The sequence below is a fragment of the Oncorhynchus nerka genome, linkage group LG28 (genome assembly GCF_034236695.1).
Source record: "Oncorhynchus nerka isolate Pitt River linkage group LG28, Oner_Uvic_2.0, whole genome shotgun sequence".
NCBI classification, from domain to species: Eukaryota; Metazoa; Chordata; class Actinopteri; order Salmoniformes; family Salmonidae; genus Oncorhynchus; species Oncorhynchus nerka.
This window is the reverse complement of record NC_088423.1, coordinates 70,111,664-70,125,431: the sequence shown is the minus strand read 5'-3', so window position 1 is coordinate 70,125,431 and position 13,768 is coordinate 70,111,664. Positions and strand designations below refer to the sequence as shown.

The following is a 13,768-nucleotide window of genomic DNA, read 5'->3' as shown; positions in this document are numbered from 1 at the left end:
CTAAGCTGAGGACCCTGGTACTGAACAACAGCTGCAACTGGTTCCTGGACTTCCTGATGGGCCACCCCCAGGTGGTAAGGGTAGGCAACAACACATACGCCACACTGACCCTCAACACGGGGGCCCCTCAGGGGTGCATGCTCAGTCTCCTCCTGTACTCTCTGTTCAACCACAGCTGTGGCATGGATATGTGCCCTCAGATCCTCAAAAACGTTCTACAGCTGCACCATTGAGAGCATCTTGACTGGCTGCATCACCGCTTGGTACGGTAACTGCTTGGCATTTAACGGCAAGGCGATACAGAGAGTAGTATGTACGGCCAAGTAAATTACTTAGGCCAAGCTCCCGGTCATCCAGGACCTCTGTACCAGGCCGTGTCAGAGGAAAGCCGTACAAATTGTCAAAGACTGCAGCCACCCAAGTAAGGCTGGGCGATATGGAAATAAAAATCATGTCTCCATTGTTTTCTAAAAGTTATGGGCGATTCACAATATAGATCTTGATTTCGTAACCTGTTCTCGAAATAAGCTTTGTTGTAAAATACACTGCATTACAAAACAGTCAGCAATAATCGAATGAATTCAGGGGTTGTGAAATGATACATAGCATAGGCTAAATACTAGACTTCCACAATTATAAGACCAAATCATTATTTATTGACTCAAAATAGTTTAACATGCTTTTTTTGCAATAATCACTGATCAGGCTTTCAGGTCCATCTATAAAACACAATTTTTGTAACAAATTTAACCACAAAACACACATAACGCACATTCACTAACAATGAGAAATTCTGGAAGCAGGCATAGAATATTAACACAGGTAGGTCTCACTCTCTCAAGCACAAACCCACATGCTAGTGAGGACACAAGCTAATTTTTATACTTCAAGTTTTGCCAACTTGTAATCTATTTGCTAGCTAACAAGGTAGAACAGTGTAATTGTTATGGACATAATCTTTAGTCCATCTCTAACTGTTTGAACAGCATGCTAGCCTGTCCACTTGGTTCAGATGATGAAAATGAAGTGGCCTACCTTATTTCTCAGAATGAGAAAAGTTGCCAATTCCTTGTATAATAGATTTTTATGCTCATTTCACATTTATAAAACACAGATTAGACAGCTAGTATAACAGTCTTTGGCTAAAATGCTGCTAGTGGTACCCCAATGCAGCTCAAAACAGAAACTGAGCATTTATTTTCCAGAATCAATGTTCATTGACTCTCCCGTTTTGGTAGTCTGCTCTTCACACAATTTCAGGAGTTGAGACATAAGGGTATCACAAAAAAACTTGATTCTTGCAATACAGGCATCTATCTATATTGACCCTTTTTACATCAACTGTTGACTTATCGGGGCGGCAGGTAGCCTAGTGGTTAGAGCATTGGGCCAGTAACCAAAAGGTTGCTGGATTGAATCCCAGAGCTGACAAGGTAGAAATCTGTCATTCTGCCCCTGAACAAGGCAGTTAGCCCACTGTTCCCCGGTAAGCAGTCATTGTAAATTTGTTCTTAACTGACTTGCCTTGTTAAATAAATCACATACGCTGCTGGAACTGTTTATTGCCTAGTCACTTTATTCCTAAATACAGTGCCTTCGGAAACTATTCAGACCCCTTTGAGTTTTTCCACATTTTTGTTAATTTTATTCTAAAATGTATTAAATAAAACAATTTCCTCAGCAATCTACACACAATACCCCATAATGACAAAGTGAAAACAGGTTTCTGGACATTTGCAAATGTATTAAAAACAAAAAAAGAAATACGTTACTTACATAAGCATTCAGACCCTTTGCTATGAGCCTCGAAATTGAGCTCAGGTGCATCCTATTTCCATTGATCATCCTTGAGATGTTTCTACAACTTGATTGGTGAATTCAACTGATTGGACATGATTTTGAAAGGGACACACCTATCTATATAAGGTCCCACAGGTTGCCAGTGCCTATCAGAGCACAAAACCAAGCCATGAGGTCGAAGGAATAGTCCGTAGAGCTCCGAGACAGGACCAAAACATTTCTGCAGCATTGAAGGTCCCCAAGAGCACAGTGGCCTCCATCATACTGAAAATGAAAAGAAGTTTGGAAACCCCAAGACTCTTCCTAGAACTGGTCGTCTGGCCAAAACTGAGCAATCGGGGGAGAAGGGCCTTGGTCGGGGAGGTGACCAAGAACCCGATGGTAACTCTGACAGAGCTCTAGAGTTCCTCTGTGGAGATCAGAGAACCTTCCAGAAGGACAATCATCTCTGCAGAACACCACCAATTAGGCCTTTACGGTAGAGTGGCCAGACAGAAGCCACTCCTTAGTAAAAAGGCATGACAGCCCACTATGAGTTTGCCAAACGGCACCTAAAGACTCTCAGACCATGAGAAACAAGATTCTCTGGTCTGATGAAACCAAGATTGAACTCTTTGGTATGAATGCCAAGCGTCACGTCTGGAGGAAACCTGCCACCATCCCTACGGTGAAGCATGGTGGTGGCAGCATCTTGCTGTGGGGATATTTTTTAGGGACTGGGAGGCTTGTCAGGATTGAGGCAAAGATGAATGGAGCAAAGTACATAGAGATCCTTGATGAAAACCTGCTCCAGAGCGCTCAGTACCAGACTGGGGCGAAGGTTCACCTTCCAACAGGACAACGATCCTAAGCACACAGCCAAGACAACGCAGGAGTGGCTTCGGGACAAGTCTCTGAATGTCCTTGAGTGGCCCAGCCAGAGCCCGGACTTGAACATCTCTGGAGAGACCTGAAAATAGCTGTGCAGCAATGCTCCCCATCCAACCTGACAGAGCTTGAGAGGATCTGCAGAGAAGATTGCGAGAAACTCCCCAAATACAGGTGTGCCAAGCTTGTAGCATTATACAAATCAAATCAAATTTTATTTGTCACATACACATGGTTAGCAGATGTTAATGCGAGTGTAGCGAAATGCTTGTGCTTCTAGTTCCGACAATGCAGTAATAACCAGCGAGTAATCTAGCTAACAATTCCAAAACTACTACCTTATACACATAAGTGTAGAGGGATAAAGAATATGTACATAAAGATATATGAATGAGTGATGGTACAGAACGGCATAGGCAAGATGCAGTAGATGGTATCGAATACAGTATATACATATGAGATGAGTATGTAAACAAAGTGGCATAGTTTAAAGTGGCATAGTTTAAAGTGGCTAGTGATACATGTATTACATAAAGATGCAGTAGATGATATAGAGTACAGTATATACGTATACATATGAGATAAATAATGTAGGGTATGTAAACATTATATTAAGTAGCATTGTTTAAAGTGGCTAGTGATACATTTTACATCAATTCCCATCAATTCCCATTATTAAAGTGGCTAGAGTTGATTCAGTGTGTTGGCAGCAGCCACTCAATGTTAGTGGTGGCTGTTTAACAGTCTGATGGCCTTGAGATAGAAGCTGTTTTTCAGTCTCTCGGTCCCAGCTTTGAAGCACCTGTACTGACCTCGCCTTCTGGACGATAGCGGGGTGAACAGGCAGTGGCTCGGGTGGTTGTTGTCCTTGATGATCTTTATGGCCTTCCTGTGACATCGGGTGGTGTAGATGTCCTGGAGGGCAGGTAGTTTGCCCCCGGTGATGCGTTGTGCAGACCTCACTACCCTCTGGAGAGCCTTACGATTGTGGGCGGAGCAGTTGCCGTAGTAGGCGGTGATACAGCCCGACAGGATGCTCTCGATTGTGCATCTGTAGAAGTTTGTGAGTGCTTTTGGTGACAAGCCGAATTTCTTCAGCCTCCTGAGGTTGAAGAGGCGCTGCTGCGCCTTCTTCACGATGCTGTCTGTGTGGGTGGACCAATTCAGTTTGTCTGTGATGTGTACGCCGAGGAACTTAAAACTTACTACCCTCTCCACTACTGTTCCATCGATGTGGATAGGGGGGTGTTCCCTCTGCTGTTTCCTGAAGTCCACAATCATCTCCTTAGTTTTGTTGACGTTGAGTGTGAGGTTATTTTCCTGACACCACACTCCGAGGGCCCTCACCTCCTCCCTGTAGGCTGTCTCGTCGTTGTTGGTAATCAAGCCTACCACTGTTGTGTCGTCCGCAAACTTGATGATTGAGTTGGAGGCGTGCATGGCCACGCAGTCGTGGGTGAACAGGGAGTACAGGAGAGGGCTCAGAACGCACCCTTGTGGGGCCCCAGTGTTGAGGATCAGTGGGGTGGAGATGTTGTTACCTACCCTCACCACCTGGGGGCTGCCCGTCAGGAAGTCCAGTACCCAGTTGCACAGGGCGGGGTCGAGACCCAGGGTCAAGGTATCCTGGTCCGTGACTGGGCTGGTTTATACCCAAGAAGACTCGAGGCTGTAATCCAGGTGTGGGCAATTCCAGTCCTCGAGAGCCTGATTGGTGTCACAGTTTTGCTCCAGCTAACACACCCGACTCCAATAATCACCAAATCGTGATCTTCAGTTTAGAATGCAATTTGAATAATCAGCTTTATTTGCTAAGGATGGAGAAAAAGTTACACCAATCAGGCACTCGAGGACTGGAGTTGCCCACCCCTGCTGTAATCGCTGCCAAAGGTTCTTCTACAAAGCACTAAGTAAAAGGTCTGAATACTTACGTAAATGTGACGTGTTATTTTTATAAATGTGTTAATTTATTTAAAAAAGCTTTGTCATTATGCGGTATTGTTTGTAGATTGAGGGGGGAAACTACGTAATCAATTTTAGAATAAGACAAACTACAAAATGTGGGAAAAGCCAAGGGGTCTGAATACTTTCCAAAGGCACTGTATACATCTACCAACCTCAATTACCTAGTACCCCTGCAAATCGACTGCACTGGTATCCCGTGTTCCACTGTCTATTTATTCCTTGTTATTATTTTTCTCTATTTAAAACTAAATATTTCTCTAGATTCTTGGGCTTGTAAGTAAGCATTGGAGTGTGTTGGAGTGTCCGTGTGAATGAGTGTGTAGAGTGTGTGTAGAGTGTCCATAGAGGGTCAAAGCAGAAAGCCGGTGACGCCACTTTGTTAGCTATTTAGCAGTCTTAAGGCTTGAGGATATAGATGCTGTTCAGGAGCCGTTGGTGTCAGACTTGTTGCTTCGGTACCGCTTGCCGTGAAGAAGCAAAGAACAGTCTATGGCTTTGGTGGCAGGAATCATTTTCCGGGCCTTCCTTTCACATACTCTACTGGGTGGTTCAAAAATAGAGTTCCTGCTAAATAAGGAAATAACTATTTATTTAGCAGTTAAATCATAAGAGTAAACAACCCACTGACATTTACTATATTGATGCTATAAAGCGTACAGAACGATAAACTGACACTTTCAACATTTGAGTAATGCAGTTAAACAAGTTTGACAAAAATGCTCCTGAAATGTTGTACTTTCTTCATATTAAGCAAATAAAAACCAATCGTCCAAACCCAATCTCTCTATCATAATTCATTATTGGTTTTTACCCTTGTAGGATGGCCAAAATTAGGGTGACAAAATCAATGTAGGCCAGAGAAAATTCTGGAAAAAAGCATTGTGTAAACTAGGCTAGATGCTGTGCGATAATTAAGGCTAACTGTCAGGCCCACCGTTGTTGAACTCGTCATTTTTCTTTTCGAATCCAGAGGACATTAAAAAAATTGAGGTAAGATAGAGATACATTTTGGTATCCACTGTTCATGTGAAATTCCTGTTATTTTTCAAAAACAAGCGCATCTCTAAAATGTCAACGGTGCACTGAGTGTACCGCAACCTTTACATTCTCAAAGCCTTTTCCATTGAATTCCATTCGTGTCATGTAAATTCTCCTCCTTTCCAGACCAGTGTGGTCACAGTTCTCCCTGCACTGTGAGTCACGTTAGTCGCGTCAACCATTCTAGGTTAATTGTTCGTGGAGGATTAAAACACATTTATTTGAGTCAGGCAGGTCTGACTGGATGTCTTTTGTTTGACCAGATGGTGGACCAATCTAGGCTAATTCAGGTGAGGAAAGACAACAGCCTCCACAGTCCTCACATTTAGATCCATGCAAATGTCTGATTTCTGAAATCTGCATGGATCCAAAACTTGCAAAGGCTCTTTTTTTCAGTTGATGTTCTTATCTTCCTACTCAATTCCATACCTTATCAGGTATACCACAGTATCCTCCATTTTATACTGAACAATAATCTTTACCATTCAATGCAGTCCCAACTCTCTCTTCAAAGGCTTGAGGTTAATAATTAACATTTTTGGACCAACCTTTTAAATCATTTACCAACACGGCTTTTGAAATGATCGACTCAAGTTGACATGGTTCATAGTTCTATTGAGAATGTGATTGTCTACTAACTAGATCAGCAAAAAATAATCACAGGTTGTATTTCCTAATCTATCAAACCCCCATTTCTATATCTCACATCTAATATAATCTGAATCTCTAGAGCCAGGAACTGTCCACCATATTCTGACTGATATGGACATCAGACAAAAGTAGTTTGCTTTGATTTCAAATGAGCCTAGAAAGACAAGCCTCAAGAAAGACCTTCGCAAGTCCAATCTATCCCATGTGCCTGATTTGCAAGTGAAATGTCTCTAAAATACAAGTTTCACTGCTTCACAACAACACTGTCTTTTAGTTCAGAAATAGGGTGAAACACAACATGGTGAAAATTCTCAGATTTCCGAATGTGTGAAAACATCAGCTGGCACAGCAAAGCAGACATTGGTTCGTTTACCACTATAAACGAGTGGCAAATTCTCTCTCTCTCCCTCCTCTGCAAGAGACTGGTGCTGACAAGCGGGGGCGATTACACGGAGGCCTGTATTGTGAAGACTTGGCAGATTAACAACCTGGCCACACACTTGCGCTGTAATATACTGTACGCTACACAGGAGGTTGGCAGGCAGGTCGTCTGCACATGCTGTTAGAGCAGGGGGTGGACTGCGGTGAGGTGGGCGGAGAGAAAGGCAGCAGTGAAAGGAAAGCCTCCCTCCTACACACCTCCTGCTCCTCTGCCTGGCTGGGTGCCAGGCTCCAGTCAGCTGCGCTGCTGCTGCAGTGTTGTTTACCCAGGGCCTCTGACACAGCGGGTCATTTAGCAACTCAGGGCCCGCCTGCCACTGGCCTGGACCTGAGCCAAACCACCGCCAGGGTTCGGAGACGGCCACTAACAATAGCGAAACGCCTTTCACTCCTCACCTCCACACTGTGCTTTCAATAGGGAGTGCAGCCCGGTTTCGACACGCCAGGATTAAACTCAGACCCGACCCGGACCACCCTTCCCTCCGGGGGGGGTGATAGCCCTAAGGGCATGTGCCATTTGCATTTAAAATGTGAGAACTTTTGCCTTGGTAAACGTTGTGCTCAGCATTGCAGCCAATACGAAATAGAGATCAGATTTAAGCAAGCCATACTCTTATTGTCATTATCAAGAACGTACATTTGAAACATCACTGAGGTTAGGGTGGCAGGTAGTCTAGTGGTTTGAGCGATAGGCCACTAACCGAAAGGTTGCTAGTTTGAATCCCTGACAGGAGGGGGGGGGCTGTGACCCAACTCTGAGGGTGACTCAGTTGGGATATGCAAAAAACACATTTCCAATTCACACATGAATATTAATACACACTTGTAAATAGGGCTGGGCAATATATCGAATTAAGATCTAGGTCATTTATTTATTATGCGTGTTTATGGCCACTTGTTCTCACGTTGTCTTCCCATTTACACACATACACACCAAGCTCCTCCCCCTGCCACTAACAACAAAGATGAGAGATCACTTCTTCCTCTCTGACAAGCAGTTTCAACACGCTATTTGCATTTGAGGTTTGGTCCAACAGAATCACTCATACGGACACCGAAACACATTGCGACAATATTTTACCGTAATAAAAGGGGAAGTTAACCTTTTCTAAAATATACCCTTTTTCATGTCGCAACTCCTCACATTGTTGTTGTATCAATGAACATTGACTCTGGAAATGTAATGCTCAGTTTGTCACGTGTGGCATTGCGCTACCACGTACCGCTAGGAGCATTTCAGCCAAAGACTTATACTAGCTGTCTAGTTGCTGTTTTACATATGTGCAACTTGTTCTCATTCTGAGAAAAAAAAAAAAAAGGTAGGCTGCTTGACATCTGAACAAAATGGACAGGCTGTTCAAACAGAGACAGACAGAAGGGTGTGTTCATATCTTAAATGAACAATAATTAAATTATTAGTGGGTCTTGTGGTTGTGGAAAGCCTAGGTATAATTTCACAAGCGGTGAATTCAATAGCTTATTGCTGACTGTTTGAAATGCAGCGTATTTTACCTTTAAATTGTACAATAAAGTTTCTTTAGAGAATTTTTTTTATTAATCGAGATGTATTGTATTAATCGAGATATATAATTAAATCACCCATAAATTTAAAAAAATTAAATTGGGATACACTACATGTATGTGGACCCTTCCAACTAGTGGATTCGGTTATTTCAGCAACACACATTGGTGACAGGTGTATAAGATCGGGCACACAGCCATGCAATCTCCATAGACAGACATTGGCAGTAGAATGGCCCGCACTGAAGAGCTCAGTGACTTCAACATGGCACCGTTATAGGATGCCATCTTTCCAGTTGGTCAAATTTCTGCCCTGCTTGACCTGCCCTGGTCAACTGTAAATGCTGTTATTGTGAAGTGGAAACGTCTAGGAGCAACAAGAGCTCAGCCGTGATGTGGTAGGCCACAAAAGCTGGCAGTCTGACGGACTAATCTGGGTTTGGCAGATGCCAGAAGAATGCTACCTGCCCCAATGCATAGTGCCAACTGTAATGTTTGGTGGAGGAGGAGTAATGCTGGGGCTATTTTTTTAATGGTTCGGGCTAGTTTGGGGAAGGCCCTTTCCTGTTTCAGCATGACAATGCCCCCATGCACAAAGCAAGGTTCACACAGAAATGGTTTCGAGATCAGTGTGGAAGAACTTGACTGGCCTGTACAGAGCTCTGACCTCAACCCCATCAAAACACCTTTGGGATGAATTGGAAAGCGGACTGCGAGCCAGACCTAATTGCCGAACATCAGTGTCCAACCTCACTAATGCTCATGACTGAATGGAAGTAAGTCCCCGCAGCAATGTTCAAAAACCTAGTGGAAAGCCTTCCCATATTAATGCCCATGATTTTGGAATGAGACGTTCAACAAATCATTTTGGCCATGTGTATGATTTTAAGGCCATATCGCCCCGCCCTACTTGTAGATGTATAAAATAGGACAAATATAGAAACACCCACCAAATTATTATTATTACATATGGTGGCAGAAAACACCATCTTTAATAATATTTGGCCTCTTTTTGGTTCATGTGGCCATAGTGCTGGAGCTGCAATCAAGAGCACGGATCTTGAAATTCAACAACTCCTTTCTTCCCTGTAGCCTCAGACAAAAATCACTATGCCAATCCATGGTCGGTAGACTCATCACTGCCAATAAAGCTGAGGTTGAGTGGGCCAAGCTCTGGTCAGGTCAGCTGGTGCACATCTTTAGCACAGCATTGTCAGTCTGTCTGTCTGAGAGAGAAGTGGAGAGGAGCCATAAGGGTTCCCCCAGACCAGACCAGACCAGACCAGACCAGCCTCCCCGGGAGGGCTCTCTCCCAGCAGCAGCAGGTGTGCCCTTTGAGACGGAGATAAATAAAATAAGTGTCTTTCCCTGCACCAGCCCTCCCCTCCCGCTCCTTTTTCTTTTACAGCCCCTGTGACAATGACTAAAATAAATTAAAAGATCACCAATCACGGCCCTGACAGAACAGCACAGATACGCTACCCCACCCCCCCCAGCCTCTTGTAGGAGCCACAATGAGAATGCTCACTGTTTGAACAGTTAACTCTTTAATTCCGTCTGGAATGTTTCCTTTGGGTGGGGCAGTGCAATGTTGAGACAGACCAATATCCCCCTGACCCCACAACGTCTCCCCCTTCATCTCTCTACCTCTATTTCTAGGTTAGCGGAATATTCCACACTTGACTGTTAGGAGCAGGATACCGCAAGCAAACTCCCACAAAGGAGCCTTCCCATAGCCCCATGGTTCCATCATCTCACGAGATTACTCAGGCTCACGTCTCCCTTCTAAATCTCTGTAAATCTGACACCTAAACAGGTTCGGTATTGGTTTCTATACCAAGTCAAACTAGCACAGTTACATTTAGTACAGACTACTCTCTGATGGAAAGAATGCTATTAGAATGGTGGAGTCGGTGCTAATCGCGTGTTGCCTCCTACACCCAAACCACCCAGCCAGGGCCCTTTGTTAATGAGGCACAACGAAGGCCCACAAAGCACTGGGCCACAAACAGACAGAAAATCCCAGTACAGACGCAAGGCACCATGTGAAGCAAACGTACAAACACAGCGCCGAGTCTGTTTAAAGAGTTAGAAATGCTCCATCATTGAAACCCAGGTTATGAAAATAAAGACTGGATTAAAATACACAAGAAAAACATCAACATACATAATTCATTAATGTGGACTGCCTGAAGCATGAAAATAGAAATGTATACAAGGACACTTAGTTCAAACACACTGTTAAAGCCACATCTTAAATCAGCCTAACACAAGAGCAACATAAACTACGGATATCCTAATTTATATAATCATAAACTTCTCAAACTGTATTATCATAAATCCTGGCTCCAGCCACAATCTCACCGGGTAGTTGTCCACCACAAACTAAAACTAAAGCTGGAATCATGGAGGCCCTGAGCAGTCTAATCTGTTTTAAGACAAGCTCTGAAATTAACAGGCCAAATTAGGCAATGTTAACTCCTTAGCGCTCAGCCTATCAATCACATGAATCACATTAGGACACATCAAGAAAGCCCAGATCATAGGATGTGTGTTCTTGATCGGTTCTTATTCTGTTAGTTCCTGTATTCTGAATTGAAAAGAAACTCCAGCACATTGGCGATCTCGATGGTCCACAAAAAAAGTAATGGATCTTATGTAACCAACGATTCAGTCTCAATAGAACACCAGAAATGAAAAATGTAAAGTTAGTTACTGTATTGCCAGCTCCACAAGAGACATCCATCTGAGTGGACAAAAGACTGTACAAACATTCTACAACAGGACTAGGTTATACTTATTCAACCAGTCTTTAAACACAACCATTAGAAAACCTGTGTAGAACTAATGAGACACCGTTGTGTGTGTGTGTTTTTTTAATGCTTTCAACTGTACAACAAATAGGTGTTGCACAATGGTTCTATAAATAGATGTGAAGAATTATCTAGGCCGGGAAATTCTGTTGGTTAAAAAAGGCTGTGTGAGAAGAACTCTAGCCTGTGGCAGGTAGGAAAATAAACTAAAAACAGACTGTGTTCACTTAACTAAACACGGCAAGAATCTGGCTTATAATAGCTACAGATCCCCAGTAGTAGCTGTCAGTAGGAGAAAACAAACAGGATGTTGCTAGACAAAGGAGATGGGAGGGTTCAAACTGAACAAGTATACAACATAATTGAAAAACAGGTAGTAAGTGGCATTGGATAGTGAATACAAACAAGGCAACATTGTGAAGCCTTTAACAAGGTCATACTGATGCCGTACACCTGTACTGTATCACAGACTAGGCAAGGAGGGAGAGAGGCCCCATGATTCCAACCACAGCCTCGATCTCTGAGAACTGAAGCCATGTCACCGTGCAAAAAAAAACAATTTCTCACACATTTCCAGTGGTCTTCCCAGCACTCTGCTGGGCAGATGCATCAGGCTGCATTTGATCCACATTTCATTGTCAAAATGCATAGTGGAATACATCTGCTAAATATGTCCGCCATAAACGAGGCTTAACATTCACCCCCTCCTCCCTGCTCTAAAAGCAGCTCCCACAACCTCCATCGAATGCATCGCAGGCAGCTGCAGCTGTGCAGCCAGCTCCCCATTTCCTGACTGATGCGTTGCTGGGGCGACAGCTGAATTATGCAACAGCATTTGTTGAATACAAACATGTTTTAATGCCTGGCTAGTAACTAGCAGCAGCCAGCAGTAGAAACCAGCAGTGCTTGGAGTTTAATGATGCGATGAGAGAGAGGCTCTGAGAAACCATTTCACAGTGCAAAGAAACCATTTCTCACATTTCCAGTGGTCTTCCCAGCACTCCCTCCTAGACCCAGCTTAGCGCTCAGTGACTCGGTCATCACTACAATGCAAATGAAGCCCCAGTCTAACTTTTGTTGATTAGGTCTCCCTTGACACCAGAAAAAAAAGGAACATCAAAGATGTAAACATGAAGAAACGGCAGATAAACCAGCGAAACCAAAACTACCTCTAGTCTACCACTACCACAAGTTGTATCATTAGAAAATGCTCAGCTCAACCCCTCCAGTATGGAGCTGCTAGGGAGGGAGTTAGCTATCACTGCCCGACACACCAGGGCACGGTCCACAGGCGTGATTATTACTCTATTAATCACTGGGAGATTATCATGAGGAGAGGGATACGAGAGGTCAATTAGTGGGCCTACAGCGGAGCCCAGACCGGGGGGAAAGAGAGTGATCTGCCCAGGCCCAATAACACCCCGGCCAACACTCCACACAATGCTTTTGTCCATCCTCTCGTTTGACAATTATTTGCTCTGCTGTTTAGGGCAAGGGCGAGGTCACGACACATGCGTCAATGACAGAAAACACAAACTCTCCACCCCCGATCTTTACACCATGCACCTTTGACACAGAGTGCTGTCGTAGAGCAGTGTTTCCCAACTCCTGTACCCCCAACGGCACACATTTTTGTTGTAGCCCCAGACAAACTCACCTAATTCAACTCATTGAGGGCTTGATGATTAATTGACAAGTTGAACCAGGTGTGCTTGTCCAGGGCTACAATAAAAATGTGTGCTGTTGGGGGTTCTGGAGAACTGGAGTTGGGAAACACTTAGAGGACATTCAGTTGAATGCATTAGGTTGTAAAACTAACTAGGTATCCCCTTTTCCCATTCTTGGCTAATATAACAATTGCATAATATCAAATCAGTGGTAGGTTGTTCTATTTGTTTTTTATAACCTTAATATAAATTAATATAATAGGCTAGTTCAAACTATTGTGACACCCAGATTATGGTGTGCCATTGCTTTTGAAAATATTAATCAACACTCCCTCCAGAGAATGGTATTTGTGGCATTTGCTGGGGCTTCTCTCCAGCCTCTTGAAGACAATACCATCAAAAAAGTCCCCCTTCAGCAGTGCAACCTAAAACTGCCACAAGAGATGAGCAGTCGTTAAATACTGCAGAGCTGACATAATGACAGGAAAGATAAAAGAGAGGAAACAAAAAAAGCGCAGACCAATTCTCGTTTGACAATGCCTCTCCAACCCCCCAGGCTCAATCCCCTCTCCTAATAAAAGAACCACGCCACAGATAGCCAGGCCAGGGCTCTGCGACACCTCTCCTGCTCTGATCACTGGTGGCTGTCTGACAACTGGCCTAAACAGAGACATGTCGACCACCTCTAACCTACTGCCGCCAATGACGCATTTTTTTTGTTCACAGTCGCATAACAATGTGGTCAAACTTTTTTTCATTCAGGTTGTTTCCACTGTGATCTAATAATGTGGTAGCTAGAAGTCTACTACACCCTCTATCCTGTCCGTCTGTTCTTTGTGATAACTGTAGCCTACTCTAACCATAGCACTGCTGCTGCCTGCCTGTAATCCAGGGCTCAATCTGCTGTCATTTATTTACTTCCCCTTCCACCATCACTCCTGTGGAGCTAAATTTGGAAATAGACGGAGTGACAGTCCCAAAGCCATTTCCCCTTTAAATAGACAG

General features: G+C 43.7%; 1 protein-coding gene across 3 annotated transcripts in view; it reads right to left on the bottom strand.

Annotated features, from left to right (window-relative positions):
- The window catches only part of LOC115113620 (AT-rich interactive domain-containing protein 3B-like), a 66,093-nt gene that overhangs the window by 48,271 nt on the left and 4,054 nt on the right, over nucleotides 1-13,768 (bottom strand). The gene's annotated exons all lie outside the window — the stretch shown is intronic.